The sequence below is a fragment of the Ctenocephalides felis genome, unplaced genomic scaffold, assembly GCF_003426905.1.
Source record: "Ctenocephalides felis isolate EL2017-DRISC unplaced genomic scaffold, ASM342690v1 CF-g0.4_SCAFFOLD_03572, whole genome shotgun sequence".
In the NCBI taxonomy this organism is placed as follows: Eukaryota; Metazoa; Arthropoda; class Insecta; order Siphonaptera; family Pulicidae; genus Ctenocephalides; species Ctenocephalides felis.
Window position 1 is genome coordinate 14,706,693 of NW_020539726.1, and position 24,488 is coordinate 14,731,180.

The 24,488-nt window shown below is 27.7% G+C and overlaps 1 protein-coding gene across 1 annotated transcript in view; it reads right to left on the minus strand.

The window, feature by feature from the left end:
• The window catches only part of LOC113388013, a 274,449-nt gene that overhangs the window by 183,897 nt on the left and 66,064 nt on the right, over window positions 1-24,488 (minus strand). The window lies entirely within an intron of this gene.

The window sequence follows — 24,488 nt, forward strand, 5'->3', positions numbered from 1 at the left end:
TTTACACATATCGGCAAGTTCATGTAACTTGCCTCAAGGCAAAATACCAATACCAACTAGTTTAAAGATACTTTCATCAAGGTAACTAAAGAATGTATTGAAAATTCATACAACAATTTGACAATTATTTCTGATTTTCTGAAAAAAAAAACTACATGATGCTTGATCAAGTGCCTGATAAACCGTGTTGTAAAGATAGTTTGCTTAAAACAAAGGAGAAATAAAATTTGGCTTAAGTAATTTTTAAAAAATCGCATAAATTTTCTAAATCCATTAATCTTAATGTTTGAAGTCATAAATTATCAAAATTATTGACTTCATAAAATTATAATATTTTATGAAAATCTTTAGCCAACTAATTTTAGCATTTAATTATGAAGTAAGTGTATTCAACTTTTTCTAGTTTTCTTTTCTAGTTATAACTAGAAAAGGAAACTCAGAAAATAAGCCGCTTAGTAAACTAAAGTTATTTCTAAATTATAGAGCATATAATTACTACATTATAGACGAGTCTAAACAAATGTAACAATTTTGATTTAAATAATTAACAAAAGTTGCAAATTATTTCCTATTCTCATTTTAGAGCAATCAAACTTCTGTATTTTACACTTCATTTAGATGACAACTCAACTAAATGAATTCATTTAGATGACAACTCAACATATTTGATTGATTTATTTATTATTAGAATTAATTTATTAGTGATCAAATATTATTTAACTAAGTGTAGCAATAGAAACATATTTTTCATTTATATTTCTAACAATAAGTGAAAATTATACCCCTATTGCTCGATGTAGGGTTGTCCTTAAGGTTGCTCATAAGCATAAGTATAGTTTCCGAGTATATATTACTGTTTCTGAATATGATTTTAATTGATCGTGCCTCAGTGGGTTGCCAATCGTTTTCCTACACCTATCTGAACCAGTGACTGATTTATATTCCCAGCTCGAATTGATTCATATATTTATGGCTTCATAGTGACCGTTAGATACCGCTACGAGCTGAGCGATTTGCACCGCAACTACCACATGTAGTAAGAAAACTATGGATGCACAACAGGAAATGCACATTTCTTCATAAACACTCAAGATTGTTTAAGTTTTTTGCATACCATATAAGTATATGCTTAAATCAAACAATCGAAATTGAAATGAATAGGTTGGAACTGAGGAAATGTATAATTTATTTGCTTCAGAAATGTACTTGTATTCAGGAAATTTATTATTGTGATAGGATATCATACGCTTACTTAGAAGCCGTTCTTCCTCGATTTCAATTTATATTATTATACATGTGAATCTTATCTGGCAATAACTAAACATATTGCATACCACAAAGTAAAATTTAGGTTTAAGTGGTATTTTAGTAAATTTTAGATTTAAGCGAACTGTGCAGTTTTGACAGTGCATTCTTCTGAAGTAACACGGACTGAAATTCACCATTTAAAATCAAATACATAGTCCGACAATTATCTTTGTGGTCAATTATAGCTTTCGTTAACAATTTTGTTTAACGATTTTATATATAATTTAACCAAAATATGAAATCAAACGTTTATTTTTTAGACAACAATTATTTTTTGGATGTAGTTCAAGGTAATAAAATCAGAAAATAAAAAGATGACTAAGGGCAAATAATACGATCGAAATATGAAATAACAAAATAATAATGTATTCTAATATTGTTTTCGAAGTGGTATCTTTCAAAACATATCAGTTTATGCCTTAAAAATTTGTGGATTTTATTATATGTGCTTTATAGAAACAGTTCGTCAGTAATTGTAAACAACTCCAGATTAAGGCCAAATATAAAAAGTCAATAATAACAAAAAAACGAGCAACGCATTTCTACAGTCAAAGTGGGAGATCTTCCTGATCGTTCGGCAAAGTCTTAATATAAATTGCCATCGAAATTTCCATAATCGGTTCAGGATTTTTGGCGAAACATATATAAAAGAGTAATATCAATGTCAGCCATTTTTGAGTTTTATCAAACGGCTTTTAAGTTTTTAAAATCGGTGTTTAAATCGGTGACATCTACACTGTAAATTCAGACTCTCATCACCACATACAAACCAATATAATTTTTCCAATTTTGGTGTCAAACGATTCAGAATGACTTGAAACGCCATGAAAACATAAATTTAGCGGATCGGATTCTCGGTCAAAAATAAAAAAAAATTCCTTCTGTAAGAATAAAATAGTTTTAGGAATTTTGGTTACAGCAATTGTTTCAAAATAAATCACCTCAATATATTAAACAGATTGACCTTAAAATTATTTAAACTCAGAATTAAAATATTTCATTTTAATATTTAATAATTAAAATTCCTGCATAAAAGCTCATGCATCAATGTATGGAAATACTCCTATCCGCATATATTTATTCACAATTTACTTGCAAGTACGTACGATAATAAAGGCACATTATGGTAGTCTCATTATAACTTATTAACGTATAGAAGTTGTTAAAAAATTAATTTTTTACCCTGTTTAAACTAGGGTGTTCCATAACGTAACGGTTAAGCGCACGGACTCGTGTAGACAGGGTTATCAGATCGAACCCGACTCTTGACAACTTGACATCGTGCATCAGTGACGTCCATTTTCACTCGAAATATAGATCAAAAGTACATTTCCAATTGAATATAGCCCATTTCAGTCACTTCGGTGTGAAAAAACCGAGTTGGAGTTTAACTCAACTCACGGACCTGCCATATGACTGTATCTGATGTCCATTAATTATTGGACATCAGGTAAATTTGTTGGTTTTCATTACGAAAATAATAAGTTGTCGACAAGTAAATTCTTGAATGTTTGGAAGAATACACAGGTATAGTAAGTATGAAATTGCATAATCTATATATTAAATAGGTTTGTATGCATTAAGTTTTGGAAATAAAGGAAAAACTAAGCGGTAAAATTTCATAGTATTACGTTTCTGGTGAAGGTATTTATAGTTTAAATATAAATAAAAATCTAATCTTCTAACCGCAAATTAAATTAGTGAAAGCATAAAAGAAAATAATGTAAATTATTATCAGGTAAATAGTAATTCGTTTTTAGTAATACCAAGTAGTAGATAACCTTAATGTATCTTACTTCGAATAAAACGAATTACCACGCTCTATCTAAAAAAAATTATTCACACACATATAACTCCATATATTTAACATATTACAAAGTTCATCAGTAAAAATGGATAATAAAACCGGCGGCAATAAAGTGATCATGATTTTGCTAGTTTTTACATTTTATGGCTACATCTAGTTTTACATTTATTATTATCTTGTAAGATTTTAAAGTTTATGGTATTCCTATAATATCTTTTGCCGGACATACGACGAGGTGTTAGGTGAATGTCCTGTTGGCTCCGGGAGCGACTTCGATAGGCATTAGATCGGGCTAATCGAAAGGTCTTTTTTGGAATCGTGAAACACAAAAGCGATAAGAAATTTAGCTATTATGAAAATCTGAAATTATCTACTAAATGTGCTACATATATATTTAGCAATTATTTAGAGTAGGCGCGACGATATTCAAGATTTCAAAATTCAAATATATTTTATTACATTGTGTAGGGTGTGATACCATATAATTCTGTACAATTAATTGAAATAACATGATGTACAAGTAACAGAAAAGAAAAACTTAGTTAGTAGTTTTCCAAAGTTTTCTGTGTTTTTTAAAAGATAATAAAACAAGCAAAAACGGAAGACAAATCATAGGCATAGACAATACTTGGTCGATACAAAATTACATAGAAAAGATTTATTAGCCGCTTTGAGTCGATCAGGCTATAGTTTGGCATGGCGTGTATGCACAACGAATGCGTAACAATATATTTATATATAAACCAGGTACATATATTTTTTTATTTAATTAAATTAACTTTAATTTACTTTAAAATCACTTATAACAGGCGCTTTATTCTAAAACCTATAAAAAATTCTAAATAATTTCATAAATGCTAAAGTTTACATTTCATTTTTCATGAAATAATACATTTTGTAACAGACTATTACATTTTCTAATATATATTTTCTAATAGACTACTAATTAATAACGTAAAAACTTTTATTGAAAACTGCAAATATTCTTTATATTAATAAATGCTACATTTTCAGAGAGTATCATTTTTTCATGTTTGCTCATATTTAAACCACCAAAGTATTTTCAAAAAACTTATTTTTTTAAATAAATCAATATAATTATTTCATAAAATTCAATAAAAAAATAATTACAACATATAACAAATAAATTTATATAATTATTTCATAAAATTCAATAAAAAAATAATTACAACATTAGACTATTATATTTATTATTGCATGCGGTGCATTATTTAATATTATTGTGATTATTAAAGAAAATTAAAGTATTTTGAAATAAATTGAAATATAGAATAATACAATTGAACATAAGGCTTAATTTGCTGAAATATTAATATATATGTAATAGAATAATATATCTGCTAATATAAGAGAATATAAGCTGATAACAATAATATAAAACCCTGAAAAAGAATTTAAAATGTATGATTCGCATATCAGATTCATCACTAAACTGAAAAAATGAAAAATAATTTTTATCTGGGTAATTATCTAGATCATTTGAGTCGGATTCGATGCAAACATCAGCAGCGAAAAGGATATTGCATTTAAAAGCAGAACATCAATGATAAAAAAAATATTTATAGATCGCAATGATTGTAAATGACATTATGAAATTAATAAAACATCCAGACTTGGATTTAATGATATAATGATTCCGTCCGGTTTATTCTGTGGCAACAACCTGAATCCACGGATCTGATATGCTTAAAGATAATTAATGTTAGAGCTAGTTAGTATTTATATCTAATACAACATGTAATTTTCTTTATTTAACGAACTTTGAGAAACCAAATAGAGACAATTGTAAAAGCTGATCAGAACATTGTATTGAAATAAATAAAATATTTATTAAATCTTTAAATCAAATATAATAACACTATATAATATCATGATATAAAGATATCTATTTAATATCATGATATTAATAAATAAACAAAATAAAACTAAACACGTAAAATTGACAATTTATAAATTTAACTAAACCTCAAATTTAGATTAATGCTTAAAATATTCGATTACACAATTAAACACATTGTTTGCTTGTAAAACTAAACAATGTTTGTAAAACTAAGCAAGCATAGTCAATCGTTCATTTCATTTTAAATTAAATTAAATTACTTTTTCCATAAATATGGATACATACTAATCGCATTGATAATGACGCTGGGTAAAACTAGAAGTTTTTATACAATACTTACTACAATATTTTGAATATTAATTTAATTATAGAAATTATCGATTGCTTAATTAAATTCATAAATATTTTATATATTATTTATAAATATTTGAGTATTTTATTTTCCAATGTTTTTACAAGCAATAAATGGACCTAAATAAATACACACCTCACTAAGTTAACTTTTATCTTTCATTCAATTTATTATACTACAAAATTATTGTGCACCAAACAACAAATCCCAATAATATTTATATTATGTATCCATATACCAATTTCCCTTTAAATATTATCCATTTGTCTAAATTATAGAAAAGCCACCACTTAAAATTAATTATATTCTGATAAGCTTTATTCAACATATGAAACTCGAAAAGTAGAAATGGTAGACATGAATTCTAGGGAGCAGGTCGACTGGTAGGCAGATCGAGTGGTAGAAAGGTAGGCAGGTAACTAGGTAGACAAATAGACGAGGTGAATGGGTGGGCAGGTATGCAGATATAGTAGTCAGTCACTTGAACAAGTAGATATACTTACAAGTAGATACTTAAGCAGTTAAACAAGTAGACTGTTAGACAGGTAGATCATATACAAATCTAATATTGTTTTATTAAATCAATTATTTTTACATGTAGGAAAGTCTATGCAAAGGCAAAATATCACTTACACCTAGTTTTATTTTGATTCCCCTAAATAATGCAAGTTTACTAAATGTAAAAGCTTACTATAAAACGTATCATGATTTCTTTTTCATTATAATTACAGATGAACCGTTCCTTCTCTTTGCGTATTTATAATTAAAAGAATAGATAAATATAAATTAAAAAGTTTCTATTCAATAACAGCATGATATCGATGCTGTGTTAAAATTAATATGGTATTGTAACCTAAATAAAAATTAAACTCTGTAACTTTCGTTATTACTGCAGTCGACAACTGATACAGTGATTTTAGTTTTCACTTTAAAATTTAGATGATATCAAGTGTTCAAAATAGCATTAAGGAGTGAAAATGACATTGTGCATATATATGTATGTTTAAATACATATATAATTATATATGTATTGTATATATGGTTCTATTTGTATATGTATATATTTGTGTACGAGTATGTGTGTAAGATTGTGTCACATAATATCTATATCATTGCATCTCCAATAAGATATATGACCGTTCTTACAATTAGTGTTTACTTATGCAACTTAAACATTTCACAGTAATAATAAATTATAATACAATTGAGACAGAATGGCATAGTAATATGCATGCAAAGTGCACACACTATTTCTAATTGTCTTTCAGGCGTTCGCTCATTATTTGTTATTGCTTTTATGGCGCTTAGCAAATCCTCTGCATTGTTGGAAATCCTTGGCCTATTAGTTGAAAATATTAAAATACACGATTTGGAATAAATCAAAGTTATATAATGCGTGAAAAATATCATTTTGATATAAACTTATATGATTTATATTAAAATCATAAGTGCAGATGAAATCGAGAAATGGATAGTAAGAACACAGCACCGATTTCACGCGTGCAATTCCAAATCAATCATACGCTATAAAATTATTAAATTATATTCATTGTTATGAAATATTCGTATGTTACTGTGGTATTATTTCAATTACAAAACGTGTAATACATATTACAAAATAATATGTTCTATTGCATTTTATCATTTTTGAAAATGTTATATTATTATCAGTAGCAAGACCGCAAAACAGGTTTCAATTAAAAAGTTCATCATAAATTTCTCTAGTTTTGCTTTTATAAAACAACTTGAGCAAAAATAAACAATAAAAGGTAGTCAGGTGTAAATTAGCTCCATATACTGAGCGTTTTGTGCAAATCCATATGCTAAAATATTAAGTGAATCCACAAAAAAAAGCTCATAGTTTTAACCCGGCAGCAAAATACATATCAATTCTGCATTTAGCTAGTGGAAAGAGTTTAAAATATGTTTTATTAATATAAAGGATTAAGTAGTACCAATTGGTATTGCAGTAAATACATAAAAAACGTATTTTGGAATTAGAACACTTTCAAGATAATTATCAATATCTCAAGCTAACATAAATTTTTATTATTGTATTTATGACAATAACAAATAAGATATTTAAACTATAACTTTGCAGAGGAATACTTTAATTTGGGCATTTTATTAAATCATAAGTATTCAAATATTTATTTTATGAATATATTGTTTTATAGCTCATTTATTTGAATTCAATGCTATCTAACTAATTTTTATTTATATTAATAGATGCTTGCAAAAGTGTTTTTTCTCCATAAATAGCAATGGTGTTACCATTTGTACTTAATTATCTATGGATATTCAAGAAATATTTTATGTTATATTCAGAATGTATATTCAACCAAAAGATTTTATTGTATTGGTATTAACGATAATATTATAATATTATATTTTCAAATTTTCGAAGCGGCAGTCGTCGTCAAATGGTTTGGAAATTAGCGAAAAAATTGACTTTTATCAACTGCCAGTAGCTGTGTCCGCCACTTTGGGTTTAGTCATTCCCCATTCCATGTAGGTTAGGTATAAAGGCCTCAATGCACAAAAACTCAGGTCTCGTCAAATAGATACTGTCATCCACCCACTGGCTCTTAGACCACAACGTGCATTTGTATATTATAATTTGCCTTATTTTATTAAGTAAAGACTGCTTTTAATTTGACTAATAAGATATTAGTAAATTTAGCATTGAATAAGTTTATATGAGAAGGTTTTTTATTGGATTGATTGGATTGTAAATTATACAGAAAATACAAAACAATAAATCTAAAAACTGCATCCAGTGCAAGATTTACGGCTTTTTGAGACAAAAAAATAAAAATAAGTACACATTTATCTTATTTAATATCTAACTAAAAAGTGGAGTTGATTAATTAAAAGTGTATGCGGAAGTATCATTTTTGCAGCACAGGATATGACTTATTGACTTATGCCTAATGTGAAATTTTATCTAAGTTTACAAACTATCGGTGTACATGGTGTTAAATATGCATTTGCCAAACATAAATATAATTATTCATTTTAAAACAAACTCATTACATTGTTATTCATAATGTACAACATATTTGTCACTATTCAATTAAATTTTATAAGCAAATATTATATATTTTCTATGGAAAATCACATTTTCACTTTTGAGAAAGTTCTCTATTTATATTACTCGAATAACAAATATTTTGCGTAGGCTAATATATTTTGGCCATATGGTTCTTGCGAGATGTACATAATCAGTGAAAGCAACATCTCAATACGTCCGGCACGTATAATTTGGATATGTATAATTATTACTAACCTGTTTGGTTAACGACATTTTGAATGAATTGGTTCATCGCACACATACAATTACTCACATGATCTTAAATTAGAAATGTTTGGAATAAATGTCAATTTTTTATCGTATGAGTTTGGAAGTAATAAATGGTTTTACTATTAAATTTAATTATGCAATGTGTAATAAAAAACTGACTAGCTGACCAATGTATATAGACATTATACCATTCATTAAATATATATATATATATATATATATATATATAAGTATAAGTGTTTTGTGTATAAGCAACTTTTTTGAATCATACAAATCGGCCCGCTTCAGTAAGCATACATTTTATACACACCTAGTGAAAATTTTCTTAATAGCAAGTTTTATGTAAAAAAATGTTATATATTTTTGTGTCTTTAACACAAAAAGAGATACCAATGGGTAAACTCTATTTTGGTCATAACATTACATATTGCCATTCACAATTACTAAATGTTTTGTTTTGAATTTTAATATTACTTACAGATTGTAATTAAATCGTGAGAAATAATTTTTGAAAAAATGCGTCTACGTAACTCTATTTATGAAAATCGCTAAAAATTTTAAGATACACATTAATTGTTGTCAAATTTTGCACTTGTTTGCTTCTTAAAATACTAAAAAATGCATTTTGAATTTAGGCCTACTTAATAATTGAAGCTGGTAATAACTCCTATTCAAAAATAATTAATACCAACTGCATTATTCTTTGTTTAAAGAATTTTTTGGTTTTATTAAAAATTGTTGAATGTTTTTTTTAAACTAATGTAGTTTCACGAAAAAAGTTAGATTTTACATTATCTATTAAAACCATATATTTATCATAAAATAACATATTTAACTACTGAAAAACTGTTAAATAGTTAAGTAAAAATAACATCATTTTCAACGTGTACTTCGCCTGATATGGGAACCATGTAATTAATGTTTTGCGAGAGTTATTACGTACTGAATACTGATAAGTAAAATAATTTAAGGCAGTTGTACATAATATAATTAGCATTGCACTTCAAAGAAATTAATAGGTATTTTGCAACGCACACCAGTTATTCTGCACAGTGAGAGTCAGGAATAATATTTTATCTTGATTATGAAGATCCATATAATGTACAAAGTACAATTCAAATAATTATACTTAGCATAAAATTTGTCTATTGTAAATAAACCTTGAGAAAAGACTATTTAAGTCACAATTAAGAAAAATTTAATGTCATTGACGAATTTAAGAGTTAAGAGTTTACCGTTGTAATTTTCTACTTTGAATGATGCTTGAAGATGAACCTCGACAAATAGTGAAACAGACAATGTATACATTTTATTTGTAGGTTTCGGATATGATGCTCTGAGGAGTTTAAAAAATAAACAAGCGAACAGCGATCGAGATAGATAAAATTCTTTGAATTTGATTTCACTTGCATGTAGCTACATAACGGACGAAAAAGGCAAAACAATGTGTTACTATTGTGTTCGCAATTGCCCGCACGTATGAATGCCTCAATAAAAGCAGTGAATATGCCTTCATAGTAGTATAAAACGCATGTCTGAAAATACCTGACTTCTTTTATTCACACGCACACATTACGTATACACAAAGATGGATCTTCTTTAAGAGGTAACACACTCTGATTGAATGCACGGAATACCATGGATACATCGGTATTAGGGATGAGAACAAACTATCAGGATAACGATATTAATATGATTGGATAATCACAATGCACTCATATTATGTATTTGGAAAAAAGAACATTTTCATTGTCCCAGAGTTGACTGGCCCACGGAAAGGGGATGGTGAGATCAAGAATCGAATAAAACTCGGACATGCTACAATTTTTTCAAAATAGATACAATTCCTGAAATACAATTAGTCCAGTCAGCTAAAAAATTAAGGCGACTAAAGAGAAAATGGTCAAGTGATCTTTCAAGCAACCCATAACATATTTTTTTCTTTTATGCACAGAAAAATGTTCCACGCAAGTTACTTATAATTATTATTATTATTATTATTGTCATTATTATTATTATTGTCATTATTATCATTCATTCATTTATTTAATACTTTTTGTTTTTCTTTATTTTTTTCTTTTGTTTTAATTTTCAATACCCACGTTCAACTTATAGATAGTATTTTTAATGTGATTGTTGAAACAAAATGTGAACAATAAAGAAAAACAATTCAGACAACTCGAAAACCATACTATAGAAAACAAAAACAAATTATAATATATATAAAAACTTCATTTTAATATATTTTAACTGTTATTTTCTTTTACTTTTTTATAATTAATTTATAATGCAACCAAAACAATAACAACTGTAAGTAATTTGAAAACTTACCATCATAAAATTCATTATTATCCTTTCCTAAACATTTGTTTAATTTTTGTTTGAGAAAGGCAAAATGAAACTATGGGGCAATTATGTAAGAATTCCATTCTGAATTTGTGTTTTAATAAAAATAGAGAAATATTTAAAAAATCGTTATATTAATCTTGCAACATATCGCATTTAAAATAAATTTACCATTCATCATTTTATTTATAAGAAAAATAAATACTTTCAATGTTTTCTCATAGCTGCTTTTAAACGACTTTATGTTTTAAATTTAAATTTAACTACTTTTATATTTTTATAAACGAAAAGCAATAAAAGTATATGTATGCGTGAAAGAGAAAAATTATAATTATAATAATGTCATAAAATGGTATTTTATACCAAATACTTTTCTAATAAAAATAAGGAATGCGCAGTTATTATTAATAAAGTGATTTTAATTATTTCATTATATTCAATACAAATTATATTTTTTTTATTATGGTGCGAATCTAGATTGTCAACCTAGAATATTGTAAAATAATTTCTATACACTATTCGTGATATTATTTTTGAAATTTTTCTTATTTTAAATAAAATCTATTATTTAGTAATATTATTATATTGAATGAGGTCCAGCCGTTTCGAAGATACCAAGTAAAAAGTGCTAAAAATAGTAAGTCAGTTTTTGAGGTAACGGAGCGCCCGATTTGAATCATTCAAAAAACATTTTACTTGTATTGAGGAAATGAGAAATCGATTACATTTTTGGAAAGGCAGGTCCAGCGGTTTTGGATATACAGAAGAAAATGTAAAATAAAAATAATATTTGGCGATCTACAATGATCATTATAGACATATGCATATCAAATTATTAGATATTTTGTAGAGATTTTAAACATGTGTTCTACTTTTGTTTCAATTTTTTTGGATTCCGTGCCAAGATTTTTAATTTTTGAAGTTCACTTAAGGGTTCAAACAAATTTCAAAATTTTCAGAATTTTTTTTTTCAATTTTTTTCAAAAATATTTAAAGTTTTATACATTAAACATAAACTTTAAATTTACCATTCAGTTTAAAAATGTATATATTTCATATGCAGAAATATAGCTTCAGATGGATTCATTCGGCTTCTCTTTAATGTAAACATTTTCAAGTGTTTTGAGCAATAAGATCGTCACTGTATATTATATGAACGAATAAATATATAATAACTATAATTATTTCTTTGAAAATATTTAAAACATTTGTAATTAATCATTGATCAATATTTAATGATTATTAATTTTTTTAGCTCGAACATTTAATTCTGATACGGGAAGTTCCAGCAATTTGCCTTAAAGTAAGATGCCATGCATGACTCGTTAAATATGTATTTGGTATGTAAATAATGTACTGTAGTAAAGCATTCAGCATACAATTACTTCAGATCAATTTATCTAATAAGTCCTTCTACAAAGTAATTGATATTAAATTCTTCGTTCCTCTTATCTATGACGTCGATATTTCGAAAGAATCGCTAAATATCTGCCATCCCTAATCGGTGTCAGGAATACCATAGCAGAATAAATCGTTGATGCTAGCAGAGCTCGACCACAAACGGGAAGGGTCATTGTACTACGCTACTCATCACGCCGACCAGCGACCGGCGACCAGCGACCAGATACACTAGTGCGAACATCAGAACATCGGAACATCGCTGATTCCAGTGGCCGATACTCTAATGCGGTTCAACCGGAGACCGGAGAAGGCCGCTAAGCAGTCCGAGATTACGAATTCTGCGAGAGGAATCGAGATCCGTCGTTCCATATCAAACGATACGTTTCGTCATATACGACACGATTTTTTTTATGTAAGATGTAATATTGTAATGATGCTGATCTTGGGTTTCTCACGACAACAAAATTAAATTTATTATTCACTCTGTTCATATTGAAAGATTAATTAATTTGAAAAGGCAGTTGGCAATTAGCAATTTGCCTGAAGATTATGGATTTCAACATATAAAACATAAGTTATTAAGTGAAACTTAAAAGCCGAATAACTTGGACTCAATCAACGTCCAAGTTAAGATACTATACTATATTATACTATAGTATAACTTTTTGAGTATGATCTCAATCATTCATTTGTAAGATAGAGAGAAAACAACGTAATGCGACCTTCTCAAGTGATTCAGATTTCTTAATGATTCAAAAATAATCAGCAGATGATTTTTTTATTATTTCTGTCAAATTGTTGTCAGAATAAAAATAATCTAAATCTATAGTTCTATTTGAAAATTAAAAACTGTAACTGTTTTTAAAATAAATAAGAAAACATATGGTTACTTCTCCACAACCCTGAGATGAACGCTTCCAAGTAAAGGTTTTTACGAGTTTTCATTTCATCTGAATAATATAATTGAAAACTGCTTAATAAGCTAAAGACGAACTTGAATTTTTGCTTAGTAACTACTTGCGCTTACTAATAATTAGATATTTAAAGTACGAAAACAACATAAAAATTTGGGTAGATAATGTTGTTCATTCATAACAAAACTGTATGGCATCAATAAAGTACGAAAATAACATAAAAATTTGGGTAGATAATGTTGTTCATTCATAACAAAACTAGTGCTGTATGGCATCGTGCCTCAAAGCAATTTGCTTAAACTTCCCGTAGTGTAACGAAGTGTTCAAGGAATATTAAATGTTTTCAAATAAATTATTATAAATAGATACTGCAACATTTTATAATCGTGTATAACATTTATAAAAATTAAATAAACTGAATTGCAAAATTAAAGTTATTTACTTAATGTATATAAGTAAGCTTCAAAACTTTGGCCAGAATTAAAATTAAAATCTGAATTATTCTCGATATTTTTGAAAAAAAAAAAAATTTCCAATACAATTACATATTTTGTCAAAACAAGCAGAAAGTTTTTTGAATCTTTCAAATCGGATGCTTAGTTCTCTCAAAAACTGCCATTTTTGGTACATTTAGCCCTGTATCTTAGAAATGGCTGGACCTGCCTTTGCCAAAAACTAATCACCTCTTCTCCCAATCATTACAAATTGAATGCTTTTTGGATCATTCAAATCGGATACTTCGTTCTCTCAAAAACTCGATTTCTGTTTTATGTAACGGCTGAACCTGCATTTGATAAAAACTAATCAGCACATCTCTCTATCAATAGAAATCGATTGTTTTTCAAACCATTCAAATCGGTTGATCCGTGCGCCCGAAAACGTGGCCAAAAAATGCGGACTCACAAAAAACACTTACTATAACTAATCCTACGGGAAGTTAATAATGAATTAAAACTTTTCATCGGTCCTCCATATTTATTGATCATTCTTAGATTTATTAGAAATATCATTGATTTGGAATTTAAAACAAATTAAGCATGTGTGCATTTTTAATATTCAGATTAAAATTCTTCAATAAGCCAATTCTTTGTACACAAAATTCTAAAAAAGTTCAATCGGCTAAAAAATATAAACTCCTCCAGATCATGCAAAGAAAAGCTTCTGGGTGAATATTTAGCATCTACCGCTCTCTACTCATGAACGACCCAATAACAGCTTTTAAGTACAATTTGAGAAGAATGTATAACATATAAAATGCAAGTACAAGTAAATACATATTTTTGCTCTTGTGGGTGCATATAATTTTTCACAATCACGTTCATTTGATTGCATGAGGCTGCTTTTATTTTGAGCAATTACGCGGATATAAATACTGACATGAAGAAGAAAAACATTGATATTTCAATGAATGCTTGATTTCATCGTTGAATGAGAGAAATGTGATTTACTCTTTGTGAAAATTTTATTAGTCTTAGTAACGCAAATAAAAACGATGATATACCGTAAGAAAGTCTAAAAATTGTGGGAAGACTTTATATTGTGAGGACATAAACAATGACTCAAATGATAAAAGAAGAAATATATGGGTTGAAGCATTAGTGATATACTTCAAATGAATGTTCCAAATCTGAAGCTATATTAACGCTTAGAATAAAGCCAAGAAAGATATTTTTAGAATAAAAAGCAAGAGGTATATCAAACCATAAGCAGAGAAATTTTAATAAAGTTTCTATCATTATAAAATAATTCGCTTACAAAAGTCTAACGGCGAATGTTTGTTTTATTGAATGATATTTGTGATATAATATAATACATAGGTAGAATATATATATATATATATATATATATATATATATACAGTTTTGAATATCTGAGAGCTAATAAAATTTTTAAAAGAACATTTTTACAGCTTTCAAGCCCGCGAGCAAATTGCCAATTTTTTGTTTACATCCATAATAATTTAATTATATATTTTTGTATGATGTAAACCGCATTTGCCGCAACATAAAAAATACTATAACGAACTCTATAAGATATATAGATATGTTTCTAATGAGTCACTATATGAACAATAAAGTTATGATGATTAAAAAAATGCCTTTAAACTGATTGTTAGCATGCTTTCAAAAACTGTTATTCTAATAGTAAAAAAGCCATACATGCAGGAGATTCAAATATGATACTTTTTGTATACGAATAGTTTCATACTGATAATCAATAATTGTCGAAAAAATGGCTGAAAAAATGTTTTAAAATTAAAACAGAAATTAATTACAATATTAGTACACCTAAGTCTGTTTTTACACGGAGATTGGTTCCAGAAGAATCCGTGTAAAAAAAAAACGTGTAAAAAAGACATTGATCTTATACAAAAATGGGTGATTTGTTCTAATCTCTAAAACCTATTAAAATGGTGAAAACAAGAATTTTTAAGAACAAGAATTAAATTAGTGCTATTCACATTTGCTTTGACCAGTAAAAATTGTTTGTACGCGCTAAAGGGGAAGTCACTTAAGTGTTCGCAAACTATCGATACTATCGATGGTTTCAGACTTTTTTCTTTCATAAATACTTTTTTGTGATATGAACATACTTCGCAAAAATTTAATTTGACAAAAAAAATTTAGGTACATAAAATTTCAAATCGTGCTAAATGGAATAAATTCGTGTAAAAAAATTAAAAATATTCAATTTTCAAACCGTGTTATATCAAAACCGTGTACAAAAAGACCGTGTAAAAACAGACTTAGGTGTATTTATAAGTAGTTTACTTGAAGTTGCAGTTATTCATTACTATTCGTAATAATGTCTATTACTAATTAGATAACGTATCAATAAAACTAAGCGTAAATTCGAATAAGGGCAAAACTATTCATAAATGAATAATGTTAATTTTAACTAATTAAAGAGTAACTTGTGTTAGATATTACCAAATATAATTATTATTATATTTAAATTAAATTAAATTACACGCTCTCTGCTCTTATAAATCAATTTGTCTTCACTTAAATGAAACAACACTAGTTTTCAGTTAAAAATTTTTTATGGAGTAGCAGTATTTAAAAAGATGGGCAACTGTATTGTTATTTTAACGGTATACACCAACGCTATTAATAATTTATTGTTCAATAAATTAATTCAATTCAACAAGTAATATATATATATATATATATATATATATATATATATATACATATATATACACATATAATACAGTTATTTTAATGAATTTCATTGAAATCAGTTTTTATATAATTAAAAATCAATCACCCAGTACCAAAATACTATTAATTGTATTGTTATATTGACAAGAAATAATTGTGATATTATCACAATTATTTGTTTTCAATATAACAATATAATTAATAGTATTTTGGTAACGTTGGTAACGTTTAAAACGCAAATATTATTTCTATCATTCCCAAAATGTTTCATAGTGCATTGCTTGAAGTATCTATTTCGTAAGTAAACTCCTTTCTATATACTGTGTCTAAGAAGTTTAAATTCGTTCAAGGCATATAATAGATTTATTTGAAAGTTTCGATTTCAATAATAGTAATGAAACTGTATTATTATTCAAATTCAATCAACAACATATCGTTCTTCATCGTCTGAAGTCAGTGAATCCTAAATTAAAATTTTTTCAAGACCTCTTTTAAAGAACTAAACTTATTGAAACATCTAATTATGAAAGAGATATAAGAGCCTGCATTTTTAGCCGTGTCCACCTTAACCTTAAATTCAAGGTTTCTATTTGAAATCAGTGAAACATAAATACTCGTATTATAAACTTATTAATATTACCGTTTCAAAATCTGTTTAATGAACTTCTCTCCATTTATAAAAGAATAATCTCAAAATGTAGGAAATCTTATATATAAAAATGAATCGCAAAATGTGTTGGTAAGCGCATGACTCAACAAGGCCTAGACCAATTTGGCCAATTCTTTTTTTAAAATGTTCGTTGAAGTCCAAGGATGGTTCTTACGGCGTGGGAAAATCGAATAATTGCTGGAAAAGCCATAAAAACAGCCCTTTCTTTTTCACATACAAACGTTTTCTAACTAAAACGTAGAATCAATTTGAGCTTTATTGCTATTATATAAAGTTCATATTAAATTACAAGCACTCACTGTATACTCCTCCTAAACAATTATTCGGATTTTGATAAATCTTTTTGAAGTTTGTTAAGGAGATTTTCTAGGATGTATGTGATTATAAAGTACTGGGATATATGTGCAATAATGTAGAAATAATAGCATCTTTTACTAATCTTTCCACAATATTAGTATATTATATTAAATAATTGTAGATATGGGTACAGGACAACGTCTGTCGGGTTATCTAGTCTATAATAATAATTGTAAAATTACTGTGTTAAAATCGTTACAAATTGATTAAAATGTGAAATTTAGAGAACTTATGTAAAATTCTTTAAACAATAGCAATAATAGTATCTACCATAAAATTTGTGCTGTCAGCAGTAAATTTGATCCTTTCTAGTTAGATGAAAGTTACTTCTATTTTAGGATCAAGATGGAAGGCATCAGTTATGTTATTCTGCATATAAAAATAATAAGACATCCAAATCAATAGCAAAACAGTTTTTTTGTCGACTTAAAGTTGATGATACAGATGTTGTGGAAATGTGATGAGTTAAACGATGTTTTCTTGATCAGGTCATAATAATCGAATTTCATTAGACTATTAGTTTTGTTATAGAGAATAGAAATTATCGGTAGGAAATATATTTGGCTTCCCAGGTCTCAAAGCATAAATACTCGTATTATTATCGTTTCAAAATCTATTTAATAAACTTCTCTCCACTTATAAAGGAATAATCTCAAAATGTGGGAAATCTATCCAAGTCCACGGTGATCTTAAATGGTAATATCTGGTTTTGCATAGAGATGTGCAAATATTTTGCGATGGTCGTGGAAGACAAGCGACGTCGTCGCTTTCGACTTGTTCTTTGAGTTGCTCGTCTTCTTGGTATTCCGAGGAGCCATCCAGAGATTCCAACAATATGCAGTGCCGCAACAAGGTCATCACTATAATATAAAGTAACTGCGCAATCGATTCGTGCTGCACATTGTAATGTCATTTAGGTAGAGATACGGGCGCGAGCGTGCATTTTTAGTAACGCGGCTGGTGTCACCACATCGAGGATTCGTCTGCAGTTTATTGCCGCTTTAATTCACATGGGTAAAATTTGCGACATGACTCAGTTAGTGCTTTGATATTTATCGGGCAAACAATGATCAATATGGTAAATTTGATGAATTGCTTCTGGGCAAGAGTATAAGAAAGTCAATATGGATGTATAGTTTAAAGTTTAGACTTTAAACTTTAGAGTTATGATATACTGCAACAAGATCGAACATAGGAATAATAGAAAGGACTCAAACCAAGATACTAACTATAAGATCAATACTCAATGTACCTTAGTACGTTAGTAAATTTACTATATCCAGAAACTTAAAAATGAAGTCAATACAAGATACAGCACAGAATTGTTCCTTATTGCATAGCAATAAACTAGAATATCATCCAAATCCAATAGTTGATAGATCCTACTGCAAGGTAGATACAACATACTAACTAACTAAGAGTAAACATTCATCTAATTACTCAACTAACTAACTAACTACTAGTAGACATCTTATTAATATAATAGAAGACTGAAGAGAATATGGCCATTGGATAATGCGCCAACTAACTAATAATAAGATAATCATACAATCCTACATATACACATAATACTAGAATACAACCCTACTAATAAGTTAAAAATTTAACTCATAGACCTTAATATAGTATTTATGATTGCTAAAATATAGTAACTAAATAATAACCTTCTTTTGAAACTCAACTTCAAAACCTAAAATTTCATCTTAAAATTGTCATGCTATATTAGAAAAAAATACTATTGCATACCTACCTAAAAAAGTTATGCTGGAAGAACCTTACTTAGATACAGAGTTTACAATTTCGAAATAAATTAGATAGCTTCATGTTCAAATGTTGGTAAATTGTCCTAACACTACACTAGAAAAAAGAATAGAATCAAAATAAAAAATGTGACTTCGAGCTTTAGATATATAGAATTCGGGGTACCACAGGGCAGTGTGCTAAGCCCAAGTACTTTATCTCTTTTTTACGAGCGCACAGATGATCTTCTCACCATAAGCACTTACGCCGATAACATAGCTATAATTTCATGCAATTCTGATATTACAACAGCAACTTGTCAGTTACAAAACTATTTATCTAGTCTCGAAAAATGGTTTTTAGAATGAAATATCAAAATTAATATCGAAAAATTTCAGCACATAATTGTTTCACTAAAATACCACAACAGTCCACCTATCACCATAAACAATTCAATGATTCCACTATGCAACACTGTTAAATATTTAGGTATGCACATCCATTCGAAATTGACATGAAGAACGCGCATTGAAAATAAAAAGAAACAAATCCAACTGAAAACAAAAAATTTTACTGGCTTTTGGGGAGGAAATCCAAAATCTCTCTCGATAACAAGGTACTTCTGTACAAAACTATCATAGTGTAGATGCGGTGCGATTATATAGAAAACAGTTAAAAATTATTTTAAAAATTCGTAAGAATTATAATCAGTTCTATGCAACAAGTATTATTTAACCAAAGGTAAAAGATTGAAATATTTTTTAACAATATGTAACAATTCATTGTATAACAATGAATTTCGATGAAAGATTTTCAATATAGCACTGAATTTGTAATTTTCGTAGCACTGTTTTTCTGTATTTTCTATAGATCGTTAACAGTTATCATTACATATTAATCTTCACAATTAATTATTGCCTTAAATTGAATAATAATTAAATAATTACTATATTAAAATTGTTATAAATTGAATAAAATACAAAATTTAGAGAACTCTAGATATAGAATTCTTTGAACAATAGTAGTAGTTCTGGTATCAGCAGTAAATTTGTTCCTTTCTAGATAGAACAAAGCTTCTTCTATTCCAGGATCAAGATGAAAGGTGTCGGTAATATTATACTGTATATACAAATAATAAAGCATCCGAAGTAATAAAAAAACAGTTTTTGTGACGGTAAAGTTGATGATACAGATAATTGATGCTACAGCGGAAATTTAATGCGTTGTTAAACGATGCTTTCTTAATCCGATTATAATAATCAAATTTGATTAGAAGATTAGTTTTGGTATATAGATTAATTGTATTTATTATACAAAATAAAAAAAAAACAGATTAAATAACACAAATAAATTTAAACATACTTCTATAATACATTGTTCTAATTTTTTCGTGTACGATTTGTCTTCAGAGCCCTAGCTCTCTTTCTTTTGATACGAGTGAGTACAGTTGCTTCGAATTATTTTATTCTGGCCTCTCTTTCTTCGTCATTATGCGAACGAAGGTAAAAAACTCTCAATATCGAGAATGGTAAATAGCATTACAAAGCAAGTAGTGTTTTGCAAATTATGAAACTACAGGAGGATTTATAACGTAACGGCATCAGTATTAAGTACTAACACGTACCCACTAGGAAATTGTGATCACATTTTTCCGGAGTCGAAGAACTCGCCATTACGTAACTGAGAAAATGGGATACATCATACATCCAGTAGACGAGTTAAGAATGTGTGAGACGAATGCATAAATTATGTCAAAATCTATCCGATTATAAGTATAATCCGAAGCCGGGGTGTAATGATGAATAGAGTGTGGAGTAATCCTATTTGTTGAATAATCTCAAAGGTAATTGTAATAAATTGTAATTACACATTTAGAATATACTCATAAAAATAATAGTTTCCATTCTAAATGAAAGCTGTTTATCATCCTTAACAGCGGCCTCAAGATGAAATGTTGCATTCGGTCAAGTCAGAATTAATGTGCGTTTTATCGCACCAATATAACAGAAATGAAAATTTTAAATCAGTATTATCAGTTATGTCTTTTAGAATAAATTGAGATATTCTTAATTATAGCATGAGCTTTACTAATATTTCTCTAAAATATGACGATAAAGTAAAAAATTCTGGTAAAAATGTTAGGATACTTTAACATTTTTCTGGTGCCTAGTTGCCATTTTTATACTTATTCATCCATGCTGTATATATTTTTTTAAATAATAGATAAAGTATCTATTCTAATAAAACTTGTCCATAAACTTCATACAGAATATTTTAAGTCATGCTAAATTTTTCAGCAACAATTTTTTATCCTGGCAGATATATTGATAACTAATAGTATAAATTCTGTTGTAATATGCAGTAAATTTCCTTAATAAAAACAAAACATGGCACAAAAAACTAAAAACATTGTTATTTCTATTATAATGCTACAAGAATGATCTCTTATATAATAAAATTTTTATTATTTCAATTAATTATGCAACAAAAGCGAAACATTTATCAACTGTCACGTCCATTGTTATAACTTAAGAAATTATGCATTGTTGCGAATTTTTTCACTTTAGGCGTAGTACGGAAACTTTCAAACGATGATTATTCAAATGATTAGAATTTTGATTCATTTGCAAGATAAGATGAGAGCTGGTGTACTTCTTTTATTATTTTGAGAACTTGTAGCGATAAGAATATAGACCTAAATATTGCACCCCACCCCCATAAGTATATATTCTATTTGAAAATCAAGCAGTTTTTTGCAGTTTTTACAGGAATTAAAAAAATATAGGCATAGTTTTTGCAAATTTTGGTACATTTTGCTGCTAATTTCAGTTTTTTATAGGTTTTCATTCCGATTTGTATTGCTACAATAATCAAACTAAAATCTCTAAATATGTTGTCTTTGTTTGATCTTAAGTAGTGAGTTAAAATATATTTTAAACTATCAGTCTATGATGGACCTGTGAAATGATTAAATCGATATCATGAAGATGAATTCATATGTAAATTTATTCACATATTTACATCATTTTAAATTTAAAAATTTAACGATAATAAGAAGTTAACTTTTTCGCTCACCATGAAATGTTTCAAATCAATGATTTAAATTGATTAAACAAAAATTTATTGGACAGTATAATATATGTAATACTTAGAATTCATTTCATTAATTGATTTTTTATTCATGTATACTGTATCTCAGAGTCCGAGAAATTGTCCAGTGAAAGATTTCAGAGTAAATATAACATCGGATTCTCTTCGATTCTTAAGATTCTCCAAATGTAAAACGCATACACAAGAAGAAGAGCAAATGGCAATAATTAGAAGAGAAGTATAATTTCAGAGCGAGAATTATAGCATTCTAGATTCTCCCCCCATAACATTACAGGGTAGAACAAAGGTAAGAGATAAGCGGAGGTTTTAGTCGGTATTATATACACAGGCGGTATCGAGTTCGACATACCCAGACAAAAGACCAGTCTGGGATGCATAAAATCATTTCCTTCGCTATATAGAAAAGACAAATACACGGATCAAATAAAAATAACAATGTCAGCAACCTTATCCTACATTATAATGAATAAAATTAATTATGAACAAAGTAATGAATAAAAAAGACAACGATTTTCCTAAGTGAATCCAAACTTTTGCAGGGTAGTGTATGGTAACTTCAAAAATATTAAAAAAATATGGTAGAATTAATACTATATACAAGTTAATAGTCATACTGTATTTTTATATAAAACGTAAAATAGGGTTTTATTTGTTTTAAATTCCAAATCAATGATATTTCTAATAGATCTGAGGATGATCAATAAATAAGGAAAACCAATTCAAACTTTTTTTTTTAACTACTTATTTTTTTATGAACTAACAACACTATCTACCCAAATTTTTATTAAAAGTTGTTTCCGTACTTAAAATATCTACTTATTAAGTAGTTATTGAGCAAAAATAAAGTTCGTCCTTAGCTTATTAAGCATTTCCAATTAGATTATTCAAATGAAATGAGAACTCGTTAAAATACTATAGTTGGATGCAAATTAATCTTAAGGTTGTGGCAAAGTAACTATATGTTTTCTTATTTCCTTTGAAAACTGTTATTATTCTTTATTTTCAAATAGAACTATATGTTAGTGATTATGAAAAATAAAAAAATACATCTCCTCACTATATTAATAAAAAATCTGAAGTAGAATCACTAAAAAGAATGTCGCCTTACAAGCTCTCTTAACCTTTTTTTCTCTATCTTATTCTTAGAAATGAATTATTAAGATCATACTTAAAAAGTTATAGTATAGTATAGTACTATATCTTGAGCGTTGATTGAGTCCAAGTTGTTCGGTTATTAAGTTTCACTTAATAATCTATATTTTATATGTTGAAATGTTCAACTTTAATATGTTTTTAATTTAATTTTGAAATCAATTGAATCAATTCAATTATTTAATTTAATTTTAGTATAGACAGCTTCTTTGTCCTTTAATAAAATGCATGCAATTTAACCCTTTTCAGTCGAATTAAATTTGGAGATGGGTAACGTATCTATTAGGAATTACTTTCCGTCGATATAGCAGAACACGCAAGTTTAGGATATGATTTTTTAATAATTTTATTTTCAATAGCAATCAGAATACATGACAAACGATACATTAAGAACATACTCAAAAAGTTATAGTATAGTACAGTACTATACCTTGAGCGTTGATTGAGTCCAAGTTGTTCGGTTATTAAGTTTCACTTAATAATCTATATTTTATATGTTGAAATGTTCAACTTTAATATGTTTTTAATTCAATTTTGAAATCAATTGAATCAATTCAATTATTTAATTTAATTTTAGTATAGACAGCTTCTTTGTCCTTTAATAAAATGCATGCAATTTTAAAACCCTTTTCAGTCGAATTAAATTTGGAGATGGGTAACGTATCTATTAGGAATTACTTTCCGTCGATATAGCAGAACACGCAAGTTTAGGATATGATTTTTTAATAATTTTTATTTTCAATAGCAATCAGAATACATGACAATTCTATGAGCTATTTGGCTTATGTCATTCACTCGCACACATACACACACTTTCAACACACTTATAAGTTTATCCTGTAAATATTACATTCATATTTAGAGAATCACTTTAATAAGTGATTCTACTATTCTGTTTATATAAAGTTTAAATATTTCTAAGGTCCTCCATATTATCTTTGGGCAGCTTCTTCTTCTTCAGTCTTCTGAAGTTGTTGTTTCAAGAAGCTGGGTGACTATGT